Raw genomic sequence first — 21,903 nt, 5'->3', positions numbered from 1 at the left:
CCCCAAGTTCTACGTATGGCCTCCTCCTCCCCACAGCCATACCAACCCTCACCAAAAAGTTACAAAGCATAGAAGCGCAAACAAAACAAAAAAGATGCAGGCCGACAATGGTAATTATTGAAAATACCAATTGCACTAGCAAAAACCAGGCAATGCAATTTACATGTTCATCGCCGTGCTGTTGCTATTGGCAAAATGGGCACGATACCATTTTTTAATTGTAACGTGCCTAATACAAAAGGGCTCTAATTAGTTGATCTCCCTCTCAGATGGTTTATTATATTCTTTTTTGGCAGAGTACTTTGGCTAATCCAATTGGCTAAAAGTAGATCACATTTTGGCCAATAGGATTGTAAGCCGGCCCACCATGGCAAGGTAGACTCTTAGGGCAGGTTGGAGAAAGGAAGTGAGAGAGGTATAGGGGATGGCAGTTTTGAAGAGGGATAAGAGGGATAGGTGGTAATCATGGGTACCATCTTACACCCTCAAGTGTAAAGTCTGGAAACACAACGACCACTTGATAAATAATTCGGACCCAGTTGGTCCCCCTTAGGCCTGGTTTAACATTGGGATCTCAAAAGGCAAATCACAATCGCCTATGGAGTGTGATTGCATTTTTACCAAGCAATTGTGGCTCCATGCTGCATTGATTGCGTTTTTCGAATCGCATTCCAGAGAATGAGAATGGCATTCTAACTGCCACCGAAATGTTGCACGCAGTGCACCTGTGCGACATATGCACACCTCAGGCACTGCAAGGATTTACCACAGTGCTTTGCTGAATACCGGCTATCAGCAAAGAGCAGAAACGCCCTCCACCAAAAGCACACCAAGTGTGAACTGGCCCTTGAGAGAATTTAATTGGTGATTACAAATTGTTGCAGCCTGCAGTGTAGAACTCAGGGGCATATTTAAAATGATTTAAATATACCCCCAAGTTCTACGTATGGCCTCCTCCTCCCCACAGCCATACCAATCCTCACCAAAAAGTTACAAAGCATAGAAGCGCAAACAAAACAAAAAAGATGCAGGCCGACAATCGTAATTATTGAAAATACCAATTGCACTAGCAAAAACCAGGCAATGCAATTTACATGTTCATCGCCGTGCTGTTGCTATTGGCAAAATGGGCACGATACCATTTTTTTATTGTAACGTGCCTAATACAAAAGGGCTCTAATTAGTTGATCTCCCTCTCAGATGGTTTATTATATTCTTTTTTGGCAGAGTACTTTGGCTAATCCAATTGGCTAAAAGTAGATCACATTTTGGCCAATAGGATTGTAAGCCGGCCCACCATGGCAAGGTAGACTCTTAGGGCAGGTTGGAGAAAGGAAGTGAGAGAGGTATAGGGGATGGCAGTTTTGAAGAGGGATAAGAGGGATAGGTGGTAATCATGGGTACCATCTTACACCCTCAAGTGTAAAGTCTGGAAACACAACGACCACCTGATAAATAATTCGGACCCAGTTGGTCCCCCTTAGGCCTGGTTTAACATTGGGATCTCAAAAGGCAAATCACAATCGCCTATGGAGTGTGATTGCATTTTTACCAAGCAATTGTGGCTCCATGCTGCATTGATTGCGTTTTTCGAATCGCATTCCAGAGAATGAGAATGGCATTCTAACTGCCACCGAAATGTTGCACGCAGTGCACCTGTGCGACATATGCACACCTCAGGCACTGCAAGGATTTACCACAGTGCTTTGCTGAATACCGGCTATCAGCAAAGAGCAGAAACGCCCTCCACCAAAAGCACACCAAGTGTGAACTGGCCCTTGATAGAATTTGATTAGTGATTACAAATTGTTGCAGCCTGCAGTGTAGAACTCAGGGGCATATTTAAAATGATTTAAATATACCCCCAAGTTCTACGTATGGCCTCCTCCTCCCCACAGCCATACCAATCCTCACCAAAAAGTTACAAAGCATAGAAATGCAAACAAAACAAAAAAGATGCAGGCCGACAATCGTAATTATTGAAAATACCAATTGCACTAGCAAAAACCAGGCAATGCAATTTACATGTTCATCGCCGTGCTGTTGCTATTGGCAAAATGGGCACGATACCATTTTTTTATTGTAACGTGCCTAATACAAAAGGGCTCTAATTAGTTGATCTCCCTCTCAGATGGTTTATTATATTCTTTTTTGGCAGAGTACTTTGGCTAATCCAATTGGCTAAAAGTAAATCACATTATGGCCAATAGGATTGTAAGCCGGCCCACCATGGCAAGGTAGACTCTTAGGGCAGGTTGGGGGAAGGGAGTGAGTGAGGCATAGGGGATGGCAGTTTTGAAGGGGGATAAGGGGGATATGTGGTCATCATGGGTACCACTCTTACACCCTCAAGTGTAAAGTCTGGAACCCATGACAACCACCTGATAAATAATTGGGACCCAGTTGGTCCCCCTTATGCCTGGTTCAACATTGGGATCGCAAAAGGAAAATCACAATCGCTTATGGAGTGTGATTGCGTTTTTACCAAGCAATTGTGGCTCCATGTTGCAGTGATTGCGTTTTTTGAGTCTCATTCCAGAGAATGAGAATGGCATTCTAACTGCCACCGAAATGTTGCACGCAGTGCACCTTTGCGACATATGCACACCGCAGGCACTGCAAGGATTTACCACATTGCTTTGCTGAATACCGGCAATCAGCAAAGAGCAGAATTGCTCCCCACCAAAAGCACACCAAGTGTGAACTGGCCCTTAAGAGAATTTGATTGGTGATTACAAATTGTTGCAGCCTGCAGTGTAGAACTTAGGGGCATATTTAAAATGATTTAAATATACCCCCAAGTTCTACGTATGGCCTCCTCCTCCCCACAGCCATACCAACCCTCACCAAAAAGTTACAAAGCAAACAAAACAAAAAAGATGCAGGCCGACAATCGTAATTATTGAAAATACCAATTGCACTAGCAAAAACCAGGCAATGCAATTTACATGTTCATCGCCGTGCTGTTGCTATTGGCAAAATGGGCACGATACCATTTTTTAATTGTAACGTGCCTAATACAAAAGGGCTCTAATTAGTTGATCTCCCTCTCAGATGGTTTATTATATTCTTTTTTGGCAGAGTATTTTGGCTAATCCAATTGGCTAAAAGTAAATCACATTATGGCCAATAGGATTGTAAGCCGGCCCACCATGGCAAGGTAGACTCTTAGGGCAGGTTGGGGGAAGGGAGTGAGTTAGGCATAGGGGATGGCAGTTTTGAAGGGGGATAAGGGGGATAGGTGGTCATCATGGGTACCACTCTTACACCCTCAAGTGTAAAGTCTGGAATCCATGACAACCACCTGATAAATAATTGGGACCCAGTTGGTCCCCCTTATGCCTGGTTCAACATTGGGATCGCAAAAGGAAAATCACAATCGCTTATGGAGTGTGATTGCGTTTTTACCAAGCAATTGTGGCTCCATGTTGCAGTGATTGCGTTTTTCGAGTCTCATTCCAGAGAATGAGAATGGCATTCTAACTGCCACCGAAATGTTGCACGCAGTGCACCTTTGCGACATATGCACACCGCAGGCACTGCAAGGATTTACCACATTGCTTTGCTGAATACCGGCTATCAGCAAAGAGCAGAGATGCTCCCCACCAAAAGCACACCAAGTGTGAACTGGCCCTTAAGAGAATTTGATTGGTGATTACAAATTGTTGCAGCCTGCAGTGTAGAACTCAGGGGCATATTTAAAATGATTTAAATAAACCCCCAAGTTCTACGTATGGCCTCCTCCTCCCCACAGCCATACCAACCCTCACCAAAAAGTTACAAAGCATAGAAGCGCAAACAAAACAAAAAAGATGCAGGCCGACAATGGTAATTATTGAAAATACCAATTGCACTAGCAAAAACCAGGCAATGCAATTTACATGTTCATCGCCGTGCTGTTGCTATTGGCAAAATGGGCACGATACCATTTTTTAACTGTAACGTGCCTAATACAAAAGGGCTCTAATTAGTTGATCTCCCTCTCAGATGGTTTATTATATTCTTTTTTGGCAGAGTACTTTGGCTAATCCAATTGGCTAAAAGTAAATCACATTTTGGCCAATAGGATTGTAAGCCGGCCCACCATGGCAAGGTAGACTCTTAGGGCAGGTTGGAGAAAGGAAGTGAGAGAGGTATAGGGGATGGCAGTTTTGAAGAGGGATAAGAGGGATAGGTGGTAATCATGGGTACCACCCTTACACCCTCAAGTGTAAAGTCTGGAAACACAACGACCACCTGATAAATAATTCGGACCCAGTTGGTCCCCCTTAGGGCTGGTTTAACATTGGGATCTCAAAAGGCAAATCACAATCGCCTATGGAGTGTGATTGCATTTTTACCAAGCAATTGTGGCTCTATGCTGCATCGATTGCGTTTTTCGAATCTCATTCCAGAGAATGAGAATGGCATTCTAACTGCCACCGAAATGTTGCACGCAGTGCACCTGTGCGACATATGCACACCTCAGGCACTGCAAGGATTTACCACAGTGCTTTGCTGAATACCGGCTATCAGCAAAGAGCAGAAACGCCCTCCACCAAAAGCACACCAAGTGTGAACTGGCCCTTGATAGAATTTGATTAGTGATTACAAATTGTTGCAGCCTGCAGTGTAGAACTCAGGGGCATATTTAAAATGATTTAAATATACCCCCAAGTTCTACGTATGGCCTCCTCCTCCCCACAGCCATACCAATCCTCACCAAAAAGTTACAAAGCATAGAAATGCAAACAAAACAAAAAAGATGCAGGCCGACAATCGTAATTATTGAAAATACCAATTGCACTAGCAAAAACCAGGCAATGCAATTTACATGTTCATCGCCGTGCTGTTGCTATTGGCAAAATGGGCACGATACCATTTTTTTATTGTAACGTGCCTAATACAAAAGGGCTCTAATTAGTTGATCTCCCTCTCAGATGGTTTATTATATTCTTTTTTGGCAGAGTACTTTGGCTAATCCAATTGGCTAAAAGTAAATCACATTATGGCCAATAGGATTGTAAGCCGGCCCACCATGGCAAGGTAGACTCTTAGGGCAGGTTGGGGGAAGGGAGTGAGTGAGGCATAGGGGATGGCAGTTTTGAAGGGGGATAAGGGGGATAGGTGGTCATCATGAGTACCACTCTTACACCCTCAAGTGTAAAGTCTGGAACCCATGGCAACCACCTGATAAATAATTGGGACCCAGTTGGTCCCCCTTAGGCCTGGTTCAACATTGGGATCGCAAAAGGAAAATCACAATCGCCTATGGAGTGTGATTGCAATTTTACCAAGCAATTGTGGCTCCATGTTGCAGTGATTGCGTTTTTCGAGTCTCATTCCAGAGAATGAGAATGGCATTCTAACTGCCACCGAAATGTTGCACGCAGTGCACCTTTGTGACATATGCACACCGCAGGCACTGCAAGGATTTACCACATTGCTTTGCTGAATACCGGCTATCAGCAAAGAGCAGAAATGCTCCCCACCAAAAGCACACCAAGTGTGAACTGGCCCTTAAGAGAATTTGATTGGTGATTACAAATTGTTGCAGCCTGCAGTGTAGAACTCTGGGGCATATTTAAAATGATTTAAATATACCCCCAAGTTCTACGTATGGCCTCCTCCTCCCCACAGCCATACCAACCCTCACCAAAAAGTTACAAAGCAAACAAAACAAAAAAGATGCAGGCCGACAATCGTAATTATTGAAAATACCAGTTGCACTAGCAAAAACCAGGCAATGCAATTTACATGTTCATCGCCGTGCTGTTGCTATTGGTAAAATGGGCACGATACCATCTTTTAATTGTAACGTGCCTAATACAAAAGGGCTCTAATTAGTTGATCTCCCTCTCAGATGGTTTATTATATTCTTTTTTTGCAGAGTACTTTGGCTAATCCAATTGGCTAAAAGTAAATCACATTTTGGCCAATAGGATTGTAAGCCGGCCCACCATGGCAAGGTAGACTCTTAGGGCAGGTTGGGGGAAGGGAGTGAGTTAGGCATAGGGGATGGCAGTTTTGAAGGGGGATAAGGGGGATAGGTGGTCATCATGGGTACCACTCTTACACCCTCAATTGTAAAGTCTGGAATCCATGACAACCACCTGATAAATAATTGGGACCCAGTTGGTCCCCCTTATGCCTGGTTCAACATTGGGATCGCAAAAGGAAAATCACAATCGCTTATGGAGTGTGATTGCGTTTTTACCAAGCAATTGTGGCTCCATGTTGCAGTGATTGCGTTTTTCGAGTCTCATTCCAGAGAATGAGAATGGCATTCTAACTGCCACCGAAATGTTGCACGCAGTTCACCTTTGCGACATATGCACACCGCAGGCACTGCAAGGATTTACCACATTGCTTTGCTGAATACCGGCTATCAGCAAAGAGCAGAAATGCTCCCCACCAAAAGCACACCAAGTGTGAACTGGCCCTTAAGAGAATTTGATTGGTGATTACAAATTGTTGCAGCCTGCAGTGTAGAACTCAGGGGCATATTTAAAATGATTTAACTATACCCCCAAGTTCTACGTATGGCCTCCTCCTCCCCACAGCCATACCAACCCTCACCAAAAAGTTACAAAGCAAACAAAACAAAAAAGATGCAGGCCGACAATCGTAATTATTGAAAATACCAATTGCACTAGCAAAAACCAGGCAATGCAATTTACATGAGGAGAGAGAACCGAGAGCCCAATATGGTGTAGTAGGTTTTGGCAATTGGTATAATGTGAAAGAGTAAAAATTATATTCACAAACCAGGGTTACCTCCAGGCAACCACTGTATAAGCAGGTGAGGAGTTTGACCTGTCCCCACTCAGGATTAAAAAGTCGCTCTCTGTAGATGAGAAAAAGGGTATCCCCCTCCACCAAGGGTGGATATAAAGTGCAAAATAAGTAGAACAGAGGCGCCAACAGGATAAAAACAGTAATTAAAATGTTAAAATTCGCTGAGGAGGCTATGGTGGTTCCACCCCCTCCAAGCAAACACAGAAAACTGTGTAATGTAATCAGAACAAATTTATTGGTACACTCCAGGGTATAGATATACAACGCGTTTCGCGGGTATGAGCCCGCTTCTTCAGGCAGTAGAAGTAGGAGTACACAGCAATCTGTCAGCAACACACCTGGCGCCAAAGTGTGTTGCTGACAGATTGCTGTGTACTCCTACTTCTACTGCCTGAAGAAGCGGGCTCATACCCGCGAAACGCGTTGTATATCTATACCCTGGAGTGTACCAATAAATTTGTTCTGATTACATTACACAGTTTTCTGTGTTTGCTTGGAGGGGGTGGAACCACCATAGCCTCCTCAGCCTCCTGTTGGCGCCTCTGTTCTACTTATTTTGCAATGCAATTTACATGTTCATCGCCGTGCTGTTGCTATTGGCAAAATGGGCACGATACCATTTTTTAATTGTAACGTGCCTAATACAAAAGGGCTATAATTAGTTGATCTCCCTCTCAGATGGTTTATTATATTCTTTTTGGCAGAGTACTTTGGCTAATCCAATTGACTAAAAGTAAATCACATTTTGGCCAATAGGATTGTAAGCCGGCCCACCATGACAAGGTAGACTCTTAGGGCAGGTTGGGGGAAGGGAGTGAGTTAGGCATAGGGGATGGCAATTTTGAAGGGGGATAAGGGGGATAGGTGGTCATCATGGGTACCACTCTTACACCCTCAAGTGTAAAGTCTGGAACCCATGACAAGCACCTGATAAATAATTGGGACCCAGTTGGTCCCCCTTATGCCTGGTTCAACATTCGGATCGCAAAAGGAAAATCACAATCGCTTATGGAGTGTGATTGCGTTTTTACCAAGCAATTGTGGCTCCATGTTGCAGTGATTGCGTTTTTCGAGTCTCATTCCAGAGAATGAGAATGGCATTCTAACTGCCACCGAAATGTTGCACGCAGTGCACCTTTGCGACATATGCACACCGCAGGCACTGCAAGGATTTACCACATTGCTTTGCTGAATACCGGCTATCAGCAGAGAGCAGAAATGCTCCCCACCAAAAGCACACCGAGTGTGAACTGGCCCTTAAGAGAATTTGATTGGTGATTACAAATTGTTGCAGCCTGCAGTGTAGAACTCAGGGGCATATTTAAAATGATTTAAATATACCCCCAAGTTCTACGTATGGCCTCCTCCTCCCCACAGCCATACCAATCCTCACCAAAAAGTTACAAAGCATAGAAGCGCAAACAAAACAAAAAAGATGCAGGCCGACAATCGTAACTATTGAAAATACCAATTGCACTAGCAAAAACCAGGCAATGCAATTTACATGTTCATCGCCATGCTGTTGCTATTGGCAAAATGGGCACGATACCTTTTTTTTTAATTGTAACGTGCCTAATATAAAAGGGCTGTAATTAGTTGATCTCCCTCTCAGATGGTTTATTATATTCTTTTTTGGCAGAGTACTTTGGCTAATCCAATTGGCTAAAAGTAAATCACATTATGGCCAATAGGATTGTAAGCCGGCCCACCATGGCAAGGTAGACTCTTAGGGCAGGTTGGGGGAAGGGAGTGAGTTAGGCATAGGGGATGGCAGTTTTGAAGGGGGATAAGGGGGATAGGTGGTCATCATGGGTACCACTCTTACACCCTCAAGTGTAAAGTCTGGAACCCATGACAACCACCTGATAAATAATTGGGACCCAGTTGGTCCCCCTTATGCCTGGTTCAACATTGGGATCGCAAAAGGAAAATCACAATCGCTTATGGATTGTGATTGCGTTTTTACCAAGCAATTGTGGCTCCATGTTGCAGTGATTGCGTTTTTCGAGTCTCATTCCAAAAAATGAGAATGGCATTCTAACTGCCACCGAAATGTTGCACGCAGTGCACCTTTGCGACATATGCACACCGCAGGCACTGCAAGGATTTACCACATTGCTTTGCTGAATATCGGCTATCAGCAAAGAGCAGAAATGCTCCCCACCAAAAGCACACCAAGTGTGAACTGGCCCTTAAGAGAATTTGATTGGTGATTACAAATTGTTGCAGCCTGCAGTGTAGAACTCAGGGGCATATTTAAAATGATTTAAATATACCCCCAAGTTCTACGTATGGCCTCCTCCTCCCCACAGCCATACCAACCCTCACCAAAAAGTTACAAAGCAAACAAAACAAAAAAGATGCAGGCCGACAATCGTAATTATTGAAAATACCAATTGCACTAGCAAGAACCAGGCAATGCAATTTACATGTTCATCGCCGTGCTGTTGCTATTGGCAAAATGGGCACGATACCATTTTTTAATTGTAACGTGCCTAATACAAAAGGGCTATAATTAGTTGATCTCCCTCTCAGATGGTTTATTATATTCTTTTTGGCAGAGTACTTTGGCTAATCCAATTGACTAAAAGTAAATCACATTTTGGCCAATAGGATTGTAAGCCGGCCCACCATGGCAAGGTAGACTCTTAGGGCAGGTTGGGGGAAGGAAGTGAGTTAGGCATAGGGGATGGCAGTTTTGAAGGGGGATAAGTGGTCATCATGGGTACCACTCTTACACCCTCAAGTGTAAAGTCTGGAACCCATGACAACCACCTGATAAATAATTGGGACCCAGTTGGTCCCCCTTATGCCTGGTTCAACATTGGGATCGCAAAAGGAAAATAACAATCGCTTATGGAGTGTGATTGCGTTTTTACCAAGCAATTGTGGCTCCATGTTGCAGTGATTGCGTTTTTCGAGTCTCATTCCAGAGAATGAGAATGGCATTCTAACTGCCACCGAAATGTTGCACGCAGTGCACCTTTGCGACATATGCACACCGCAGGCACTGCAAGGATTTACCACATTGCTTTTCTGAATACCGGCTATCAGCAAAGAGCAGAAATGCTCCCCACCAAAAGCACACCAAGTGTGAACTGGCCCTTAAGAGAATTTGATTGGTGATTACAAATTGTTGCAGCCTGCAGTGTAGAACTCAGGGGCATATTTAAAATGATTTAAATATACCCCCAAGTTCTACGTATGGCCTCCTCCTCCCCACAGCCATACCAACCCTCACCAAAAAGTTACAAAGCATAGAAGCGCAAACAAAACAAAAAAGATGCAGGCCGACAATCGTATTTATTGAAAATACCAATTGCACTAGCAAAAACCAGGCAATGCAATTTACATGTTCATCGCCGTGCTGTTGCTATTGGCAAAATGGACACGATACCATTTTTTAATTGTAACGTGCCTAATACAAAAGGGCTCTAATTAGTTGATCTCCCTCTCAGATGGTTTATTATATTCTTTTTTGGCAGAGTACTTTGGCTAATCCAATTGGCTAAAAGTAAATCACATTTTGGCCAATAGGATTGTAAGCCGGCCCACCATGGCAAGGTAGACTCTTAGGGCAGGTTGGAGAAAGGAAGTGAGAGAGGTATAGGGGATGGCAGTTTTGAAGAGGGATAAGAGTGATAGGTGGTAATCATGGGTACCACTCTTACACCCTCAAGTGTAAGGTCCGGAAACACAACGACCACCTGATAAATAATTCGGACCCAGTTGGTCCCCCTTAGGCCTGGTTTAACATTGGGATCTCAAAAGGCAAATCACAATCGCCTATGGAGTGTGATTGCATTTTTACCAAGCAATTGTGGCTCCATGCTGCATTGATTGCGTTTTTCGAATCTCATTCCAGAGAATGAGAATGGCATTCTAACTGCCACTGAAATGTTGCACGCAGTGCACCTGTGCGACATATGCACACCTCAGGCACTGCAAGGATTTACCACAGTGCTTTGCTGAATACCGGCTATCAGCAAAGAGCAGAAACGCCCTCCACCAAAAGCACACCAAGTGTGAACTGGCCCTTAAGAGAATTTGATTGGTGATTACAAATTGTTGCAGCCTGCAGTGTAGAACTCAGGGGCATATTTAAAATGATTTAAATAAACCCCCAAGTTCTACGTATGGCCTCCTCCTCCCCACAGCCATACCAATCCTCACCAAAAAGTTACAAAGCATAGAAGCGCAAACAAAACAAAAAAGATGCAGGCCGACAATCGTAATTATTGAAAATACCAATTGCACTAGCAAAAACCAGGCAATGCAATTTACATGTTCATCGCCGTGCTGTTGCTATTGGCAAAATGGGCACGATACCATTTTTTAACTGTAACGTGCCTAATACAAAAGGGCTCTAATTAGTTGATCTCCCTCTCAGATGGTTTATTATATTCTTTTTTGGCAGAGTACTTTGGCTAATCCAATTGGCTAAAAGTAAATCACATTTTGGCCAATAGGATTGTAAGCCGGCCCACCATGGCAAGGTAGACTCTTAGGGCAGGTTGGAGAAAGGAAGTGAGAGAGGTATAGGGGATGGCAGTTTTGAAGAGGGATAAGAGGGATAGGTGGTAATCATGGGTACCACCCTTAAACCCTCAAGTGTAAAGTCTGGAAACACAACGACCACCTGATAAATAATTCGGACCCAGTTGGTCCCCCTTAGGGCTGGTTTAACATTGGGATCTCAAAAGGCAAATCACAATCGCCTATGGAGTGTGATTGCATTTTTACCAAGCAATTGTGGCTCTATGCTGCATCGATTGCGTTTTTCGAATCTCATTCCAGAGAATGAGAATGGCATTCTAACTGCCACCGAAATGTTGCACGCAGTGCACCTGTGCGACATATGCACACCTCAGGCACTGCAAGGATTTACCACAGTGCTTTGCTGAATACCGGCTATCAGCAAAGAGCAGAAACGCCCTCCACCAAAAGCACACCAAGTGTGAACTGGTCTTGAGAGAATTTGATTGGTGATTACAAATTGTTGCAGCCTGCAGTGTAGAACTCAGGGGCATATTTAAAATGATTTAAATATACCCCCAAGTTCTACGTATGGCCTCCTCCTCCCCACAGCCATACCAATCCTCACCAAAAAGTTACAAAGCATAGAAATGCAAACAAAACAAAAAAGATGCAGGCCGACAATCGTAATTATTGAAAATACCAATTGCACTAGCAAAAACCAGGCAATGCAATTTACATGTTCATCGCCGTGCTGTTGCTATTGGCAAAATGGGCACGATACCATTTTTTTTATTGTAACGTGCCTAATACAAAAGGGCTCTAATTAGTTGATCTCCCTCTCAGATGGTTTATTATATTCTTTTTTGGCAGAGTACTTTGGCTAATCCAATTGGCTAAAAGTAGATCACATTTTGGCCAATAGGATTGTAAGCCGGCCCACCATGGCAAGGTAGACTCTTAGGGCAGGTTGGAGAAAGGAAGTGAGAGAGGTATAGGGGATGGCAGTTTTGAAGAGGGATAAGAGGGATAGGTGGTAATCATGGGTACCATCTTACACCCTCAAGTGTAAAGTCTGGAAACACAACGACCACCTGATAAATAATTCGGACCCAGTTGGTCCCCCTTAGGCCTGGTTTAACATTGGGATCTCAAAAGGCAAATCACAATCGCCTATGGAGTGTGATTGCATTTTTACCAAGCAATTGTGGCTCTATGCTGCATCGATTGCGTTTTTCAAATCTCATTCCAGAGAATGAGAATGGCATTCTAACTGCCACCGAAATGTTGCACGCAGTGCACCTGTGCGACATATGCACACCTCAGGCACTGCAAGGATTTACCACAGTGCTTTGCTGAATACCGGCTATTAGCAAAGAGCAGAAACGCACTCCACCAAAAGCACACCAAGTGTGAACTGGCCCTTGATAGAATTTGATTAGTGATTACAAATTGTTGCAGCCTGCAGTGTAGAACTCGGGGGCATGTTTAAAATGATTTAAATATACCCCCAAGTTCTACGTATGGCCTCCTCCTGCCCACAGCCATACCAATCCTCACCAAAAAGTTACAAAGCATAGAAATGCAAACAAAACAAAAAAGATGCAGGCCGACAATCGTAATGATTGAAAATACCAATTGCACTAGCAAAAACCAGGCAATGCAATTTACATGTTCATCGCCGTGCTGTTGCTATTGGCAAAATGGGCACGATACCATTTTTTTATTGTAACGTGCCTAATACAAAAGGGGTCTAATTAGTTGATCTCCCTCTCAGATGGTTTATTATATTCTTTTTTGGCAGAGTACTTTGGCTAATCCAATTGGCTAAAAGTAAATCACATTATGGCCAATAGGATTGTAAGCCGGCCCACCATGGCAAGGTAGACTCTTAGGGCAGGTTGGGGGAAGGGAGTGAGTGAGGCATAGGGGATGGCAGTTTTGAAGGGGGATAAGGGGGATAGGTGGTCATCATGAGTACCACTCTTACACCCTCAAGTGTAAAGTCTGGAACCCATGGCAACCACCTGATAAATAATTGGGACCCAGTTGGTCCCCCTTAGGCCTGGTTCAACATTGGGATCGCAAAAGGAAAATCACAATCGCCTATGGAGTGTGATTGCAATTTTACCAAGCAATTGTGGCTCCATGTTGCAGTGATTGCGTTTTTCGAGTCTCATTCCAGAGAATGAGAATGGCATTCTAACTGTCACCGAAATGTTGCACGCAGTGCACCTTTGTGACATATGCACACCGCAGGCACTGCAAGGATTTACCACATTGCTTTGCTGAATACCGGCTATCAGCAAAGAGCAGAAATGCTCCCCACCAAAAGCACACCAAGTGTGAACTGGCCCTTAAGAGAATTTGATTGGTGATTACAAATTGTTGCAGCCTGCAGTGTAGAACTCTGGGGCATATTTAAAATGATTTAAATATACCCCCAAGTTCTACGTATGGCCTCCTCCTCCCCACAGCCATACCAACCCTCACCAAAAAGTTACAAAGCAAACAAAACAAAAAAGATGCAGGCCGACAATCGTAATTATTGAAAATACCAGTTGCACTAGCAAAAACCAGGCAATGCAATTTACATGTTCATCGCCGTGCTGTTGCTATTGGTAAAATGGGCACGATACCATCTTTTAATTGTAACGTGCCTAATACAAAAGGGCTCTAATTAGTTGATCTCCCTCTCAGATGGTTTATTATATTCTTTTTTGGCAGAGTACTTTGGCTAATCCAATTGGCTAAAAGTAAATCACATTATGGCCAATAGGATTGTAAGCCGGCCCACCATGGCAAGGTAGACTCTTAGGGCAGGTTGGGGGAGGGGAGTGAGTTAGGCATAGGGGATGGCAGTTTTGAAGGGGGATAAGGGGGATAGGTGGTCATCATGGGTACCACTCTTACACCCTCAAGTGTAAAGTCTGGAACCCATGACAACCACCTGATAAATAATTGGGACCCAGTTGGTCCCCCTTAGGCGTGGTTCAACATTGAGATCGCAAAAGGAAAATCACAATCGCTTATGGAGTGTGATTGCGTTTTTACCAAGCAATTGTGTCTCCATGTTGCAGTGATTGCGTTTTTCGAGTCTCATTCCAGAGAATGAGAATGGCATTCTAACTGCCACCGAAATGTTGCACGCAGTGCACCTTTGCAACATATGCACACCGCAGGCACTGCAAGGATTTACCACATTGCTTTGCTGAATACCGGCAATCAGCAAAGAGCAGAAATGCTCCCCACCAAAAGCACACCAAGTGTGAACTGGCCCTTAAGAGAATTTGATTGGTGATTACAAATTGTTGCAGCCTGCAGTGTAGAACTCTGGGGCATATTTAAAATGATTTAAATATACCCCCAAGTTCTACGTATGGCCTCCTCCTCCCCACAGCCATACCAACCCTCACCAAAAAGTTACAAAGAAAACAAAACAAAAAAGATGCAGGCCGACAATCGTAATTATTGAAAATACCAGTTGCACTAGCAAAAACCAGGCAATGCAATTTACATGTTCATCGCCGTGCTGTTGCTATTGGTAAAATGGGCACGATACCATCTTTTAATTGTAACGTGCCTAATACAAAAGGGCTCTAATTAGTTGATCTCCCTCTCAGATGGTTTATTATATTCTTTTTTGGCAGAGTACTTTGGCTAATCCAATTGGCTAAAAGTAAATCACATTTTGGCCAATAGGATTGTAAGCCGGCCCACCATGGCAAGGTAGACTCTTAGGGCAGGTTGGGGGAAGGGAGTGAGTTAGGCATAGGGGATGGCAGTTTTGAAGGGGGATAAGGGGGATAGGTGGTCATCATGGGTACCACTCTTACACCCTCAAGTGTAAAGTCTGGAACCCATGACAACCACCTGATAAATAATTGGGACCCAGTTGGTCCCCCTTATGCCTGGTTCAACATTGGGATCGCAAAAGGAAAATCACAATCGCTTATGGAGTGTGATTGCGTTTTTACCAAGCAATTGTGGCTCCATGTTGCAGTGATTGCGTTTTTCGAGTCTCATTCCAGAGAATGAGAATGGCATTCTAACTGCCACCGAAATGTTGCACGCAGTGCACCTTTGCGACATATGCACACCGCAGGCACTGCAAGGATTTACCACATTGCTTTGCTGAATACCGGCAATCAGCAAAGAGCAGAATTGCTCCCCACCAAAAGCACACCAAGTGTGAACTGGCCCTTAAGAGAATTTGATTGGTGATTACAAATTGTTGCAGCCTGCAGTGTAGAACTTAGGGGCATATTTAAAATGATTTAAATATACCCCCAAGTTCTACGTATGGCCTCCTCCTCCCCACAGCCATACCAACCCTCACCAAAAAGTTACAAAGCAAACAAAACAAAAAAGATGCAGGCCGACAATCGTAATTATTGAAAATACCAATTGCACTAGCAAAAACCAGGCAATGCAATTTACATGTTCATCGCCGTGCTGTTGCTATTGGCAAAATGGGCACGATACCATTTTTTAATTGTAACGTGCCTAATACAAAAGGGCTCTAATTAGTTGATCTCCCTCTCAGATGGTTTATTATATTCTTTTTTGGCAGAGTATTTTGGCTAATCCAATTGGCTAAAAGTAAATCACATTATGGCCAATAGGATTGTAAGCCGGCCCACCATGGCAAGGTAGACTCTTAGGGCAGGTTGGGGGAAGGGAGTGAGTTAGGCATAGGGGATGGCAGTTTTGAAGGGGGATAAGGGGGATAGGTGGTCATCATGGGTACCACTCTTACACCCTCAAGTGTAAAGTCTGGAATCCATGACAACCACCTGATAAATAATTGGGACCCAGTTGGTCCCCCTTATGCCTGGTTCAACATTGGGATCGCAAAAGGAAAATCACAATCGCTTATGGAGTGTGATTGCGTTTTTACCAAGCAATTGTGGCTCCATGTTGCAGTGATTGCGTTTTTCGAGTCTCATTCCAGAGAATGAGAATGGCATTCTAACTGCCACCGAAATGTTGCACGCAGTGCACCTTTGCGACATATGCACACCGCAGGCACTGCAAGGATTTACCACATTGCTTTGCTGAATACCGGCTATCAGCAAAGAGCAGAAATGCTCCCCACCAAAAGCACACCAAGTGTGAACTGGCCCTTAAGAGAATTTGATTGGTGATTACAAATTGTTGCAGCCTGCAGTGTAGAACTCAGGGGCATATTTAAAATGATTTAAATAAACCCCCAAGTTCTACGTATGGCCTCCTCCTCCCCACAGCCATACCAACCCTCACCAAAAAGTTACAAAGCATAGAAGCGCAAACAAAACAAAAAAGATGCAGGCCGACAATGGTAATTATTGAAAATACCAATTGCACTAGCAAAAACCAGGCAATGCAATTTACATGTTCATCGCCGTGCTGTTGCTATTGGCAAAATGGGCACGATACCATTTTTTAATTGTAACGTGCCTAATACAAAAGGGCTCTAATTAGTTGATCTCCCTCTCAGATGGTTTATTATATTCTTTTTTGGCAGAGTACTTTGGCTAATCCAATTGGCTAAAAGTAGATCACATTTTGGCCAATAGGATTGTAAGCCGGCCCACCATGGCAAGGTAGACTCTTAGGGCAGGTTGGAGAAAGGAAGTGAGAGAGGTATAGGGGATGGCAGTTTTGAAGAGGGATAAGAGGGATAGGTGGTAATCATGGGTACCATCTTACACCCTCAAGTGTAAAGTCTGGAAACACAACGACCACTTGATAAATAATTCGGACCCAGTTGGTCCCCCTTAGGCCTGGTTTAACATTGGGATCTCAAAAGGCAAATCACAATCGCCTATGGAGTGTGATTGCATTTTTACCAAGCAATTGTGGCTCCATGCTGCATTGATTGCGTTTTTCGAATCGCATTCCAGAGAATGAGAATGGCATTCTAACTGCCACCGAAATGTTGCACGCAGTGCACCTGTGCGACATATGCACACCTCAGGCACTGCAAGGATTTACCACAGTGCTTTGCTGAATACCGGCTATCAGCAAAGAGCAGAAACGCCCTCCACCAAAAGCACACCAAGTGTGAACTGGCCCTTGAGAGAATTTAATTGGTGATTACAAATTGTTGCAGCCTGCAGTGTAGAACTCAGGGGCATATTTAAAATGATTTAAATATACCCCCAAGTTCTACGTATGGCCTCCTCCTCCCCACAGCCATACCAATCCTCACCAAAAAGTTACAAAGCATAGAAGCGCAAACAAAACAAAAAAGATGCAGGCCGACAATCGTAATTATTGAAAATACCAATTGCACTAGCAAAAACCAGGCAATGCAATTTACATGTTCATCGCCGTGCTGTTGCTATTGGCAAAATGGGCACGATACCATTTTTTTATTGTAACGTGCCTAATACAAAAGGGCTCTAATTAGTTGATCTCCCTCTCAGATGGTTTATTATATTCTTTTTTGGCAGAGTACTTTGGCTAATCCAATTGGCTAAAAGTAGATCACATTTTGGCCAATAGGATTGTAAGCCGGCCCACCATGGCAAGGTAGACTCTTAGGGCAGGTTGGAGAAAGGAAGTGAGAGAGGTATAGGGGATGGCAGTTTTGAAGAGGGATAAGAGGGATAGGTGGTAATCATGGGTACCATCTTACACCCTCAAGTGTAAAGTCTGGAAACACAACGACCACCTGATAAATAATTCGGACCCAGTTGGTCCCCCTTAGGCCTGGTTTAACATTGGGATCTCAAAAGGCAAATCACAATCGCCTATGGAGTGTGATTGCATTTTTACCAAGCAATTGTGGCTCCATGCTGCATTGATTGCGTTTTTCGAATCGCATTCCAGAGAATGAGAATGGCATTCTAACTGCCACCGAAATGTTGCACGCAGTGCACCTGTGCGACATATGCACACCTCAGGCACTGCAAGGATTTACCACAGTGCTTTGCTGAATACCGGCTATCAGCAAAGAGCAGAAACGCCCTCCACCAAAAGCACACCAAGTGTGAACTGGCCCTTGATAGAATTTGATTAGTGATTACAAATTGTTGCAGCCTGCAGTGTAGAACTCAGGGGCATATTTAAAATGATTTAAATATACCCCCAAGTTCTACGTATGGCCTCCTCCTCCCCACAGCCATACCAATCCTCACCAAAAAGTTACAAAGCATAGAAATGCAAACAAAACAAAAAAGATGCAGGCCGACAATCGTAATTATTGAAAATACCAATTGCACTAGCAAAAACCAGGCAATGCAATTTACATGTTCATCGCCGTGCTGTTGCTATTGGCAAAATGGGCACGATACCATTTTTTTATTGTAACGTGCCTAATACAAAAGGGCTCTAATTAGTTGATCTCCCTCTCAGATGGTTTATTATATTCTTTTTTGGCAGAGTACTTTGGCTAATCCAATTGGCTAAAAGTAAATCACATTATGGCCAATAGGATTGTAAGCCGGCCCACCATGGCAAGGTAGACTCTTAGGGCAGGTTGGGGGAAGGGAGTGAGTGAGGCATAGGGGATGGCAGTTTTGAAGGGGGATAAGGGGGATATGTGGTCATCATGGGTACCACTCTTACACCCTCAAGTGTAAAGTCTGGAACCCATGACAACCACCTGATAAATAATTGGGACCCAGTTGGTCCCCCTTATGCCTGGTTCAACATTGGGATCGCAAAAGGAAAATCACAATCGCTTATGGAGTGTGATTGCGTTTTTACCAAGCAATTGTGGCTCCATGTTGCAGTGATTGCGTTTTTTGAGTCTCATTCCAGAGAATGAGAATGGCATTCTAACTGCCACCGAAATGTTGCACGCAGTGCACCTTTGCGACATATGCACACCGCAGGCACTGCAAGGATTTACCACATTGCTTTGCTGAATACCGGCAATCAGCAAAGAGCAGAATTGCTCCCCACCAAAAGCACACCAAGTGTGAACTGGCCCTTAAGAGAATTTGATTGGTGATTACAAATTGTTGCAGCCTGCAGTGTAGAACTTAGGGGCATATTTAAAATGATTTAAATATACCCCCAAGTTCTACGTATGGCCTCCTCCTCCCCACAGCCATACCAACCCTCACCAAAAAGTTACAAAGCAAACAAAACAAAAAAGATGCAGGCCGACAATCGTAATTATTGAAAATACCAATTGCACTAGCAAAAACCAGGCAATGCAATTTACATGTTCATCGCCGTGCTGTTGCTATTGGCAAAATGGGCACGATACCATTTTTTAATTGTAACGTGCCTAATACAAAAGGGCTCTAATTAGTTGATCTCCCTCTCAGATGGTTTATTATATTCTTTTTTGGCAGAGTATTTTGGCTAATCCAATTGGCTAAAAGTAAATCACATTATGGCCAATAGGATTGTAAGCCGGCCCACCATGGCAAGGTAGACTCTTAGGGCAGGTTGGGGGAAGGGAGTGAGTTAGGCATAGGGGATGGCAGTTTTGAAGGGGGATAAGGGGGATAGGTGGTCATCATGGGTACCACTCTTACACCCTCAAGTGTAAAGTCTGGAATCCATGACAACCACCTGATAAATAATTGGGACCCAGTTGGTCCCCCTTATGCCTGGTTCAACATTGGGATCGCAAAAGGAAAATCACAATCGCTTATGGAGTGTGATTGCGTTTTTACCAAGCAATTGTGGCTCCATGTTGCAGTGATTGCGTTTTTCGAGTCTCATTCCAGAGAATGAGAATGGCATTCTAACTGCCACCGAAATGTTGCACGCAGTGCACCTTTGCGACATATGCACACCGCAGGCACTGCAAGGATTTACCACATTGCTTTGCTGAATACCGGCTATCAGCAAAGAGCAGAGATGCTCCCCACCAAAAGCACACCAAGTGTGAACTGGCCCTTAAGAGAATTTGATTGGTGATTACAAATTGTTGCAGCCTGCAGTGTAGAACTCAGGGGCATATTTAAAATGATTTAAATAAACCCCCAAGTTCTACGTATGGCCTCCTCCTCCCCACAGCCATACCAACCCTCACCAAAAAGTTACAAAGCATAGAAGCGCAAACAAAACAAAAAAGATGCAGGCCGACAATGGTAATTATTGAAAATACCAATTGCACTAGCAAAAACCAGGCAATGCAATTTACATGTTCATCGCCGTGCTGTTGCTATTGGCAAAATGGGCACGATACCATTTTTTAATTGTAACGTGCCTAATACAAAAGGGCTCTAATTAGTTGATCTCCCTCTCAGATGGTTTATTATATTCTTTTTTGGCAGAGTACTTTGGCTAATCCAATTGGCTAAAAGTAGATCACATTTTGGCCAATAGGATTGTAAGCCGGCCCACCATGGCAAGGTAGACTCTTAGGGCAGGTTGGAGAAAGGAAGTGAGAGAGGTATAGGGGATGGCAGTTTTGAAGAGGGATAAGAGGGATAGGTGGTAATCATGGGTACCATCTTACACCCTCAAGTGTAAAGTCTGGAAACACAACGACCACTTGATAAATAATTCGGACCCAGTTGGTCCCCCTTAGGCCTGGTTTAACATTGGGATCTCAAAAGGCAAATCACAATCGCCTATGGAGTGTGATTGCATTTTTACCAAGCAATTGTGGCTCCATGCTGCATTGATTGCGTTTTTCGAATCGCATTCCAGAGAATGAGAATGGCATTCTAACTGCCACCGAAATGTTGCACGCAGTGCACCTGTGCGACATATGCACACCTCAGGCACTGCAAGGATTTACCACAGTGCTTTGCTGAATACCGGCTATCAGCAAAGAGCAGAAACGCCCTCCACCAAAAGCACACCAAGTGTGAACTGGCCCTTGAGAGAATTTAATTGGTGATTACAAATTGTTGCAGCCTGCAGTGTAGAACTCAGGGGCATATTTAAAATGATTTAAATATACCCCCAAGTTCTACGTATGGCCTCCTCCTCCCCACAGCCATACCAATCCTCACCAAAAAGTTACAAAGCATAGAAATGCAAACAAAACAAAAAAGATGCAGGCCGACAATCGTAATTATTGAAAATACCAATTGCACTAGCAAAAACCAGGCAATGCAATTTACATGTTCATCGCCGTGCTGTTGCTATTGGCAAAATGGGCACGATACCATTTTTTTATTGTAACGTGCCTAATACAAAAGGGCTCTAATTAGTTGATCTCCCTCTCAGATGGTTTATTATATTCTTTTTTGGCAGAGTACTTTGGCTAATCCAATTGGCTAAAAGTAAATCACATTTTGGCCAATAGGATTGTAAGCCGGCCCACCATGGCAAGGTAGACTCTTAGGGCAGGTTGGAGAAAGGAAGTGAGAGAGGTATAGGGGATGGCAGTTTTGAAGAGGGATAAGAGGGATAGGTGGTAATCATGGGTACCACCCTTACACCCTCAAGTGTAAAGTCTGGAAACACAACGACCACCTGATAAATAATTTGGACCCAGTTGGTCCCCCTTAGGCCTGGTTTAACATTGGGATCTCAAAAGGCAAATCACAATCGCCTATGGAGTGTGATTGCATTTTTACCAAGCAATTGTGGCTCTATGCTGCATCGATTGCGTTTTTCGAATCTCATTCCAGAGAATGAGAATGGCATTCTAACTGCCACCGAAATGTTGCACGCAGTTCACCTTTGCGACATATGCACACCGCAGGCACTGCAAGGATTTACCACATTGCTTTGCTGAATACCGGC

Source organism: Hyperolius riggenbachi, chromosome 12 (assembly GCF_040937935.1).
Source record: "Hyperolius riggenbachi isolate aHypRig1 chromosome 12, aHypRig1.pri, whole genome shotgun sequence".
NCBI classification, from domain to species: Eukaryota; Metazoa; Chordata; class Amphibia; order Anura; family Hyperoliidae; genus Hyperolius; species Hyperolius riggenbachi.
This window is presented reverse-complemented; position numbering follows the sequence as displayed.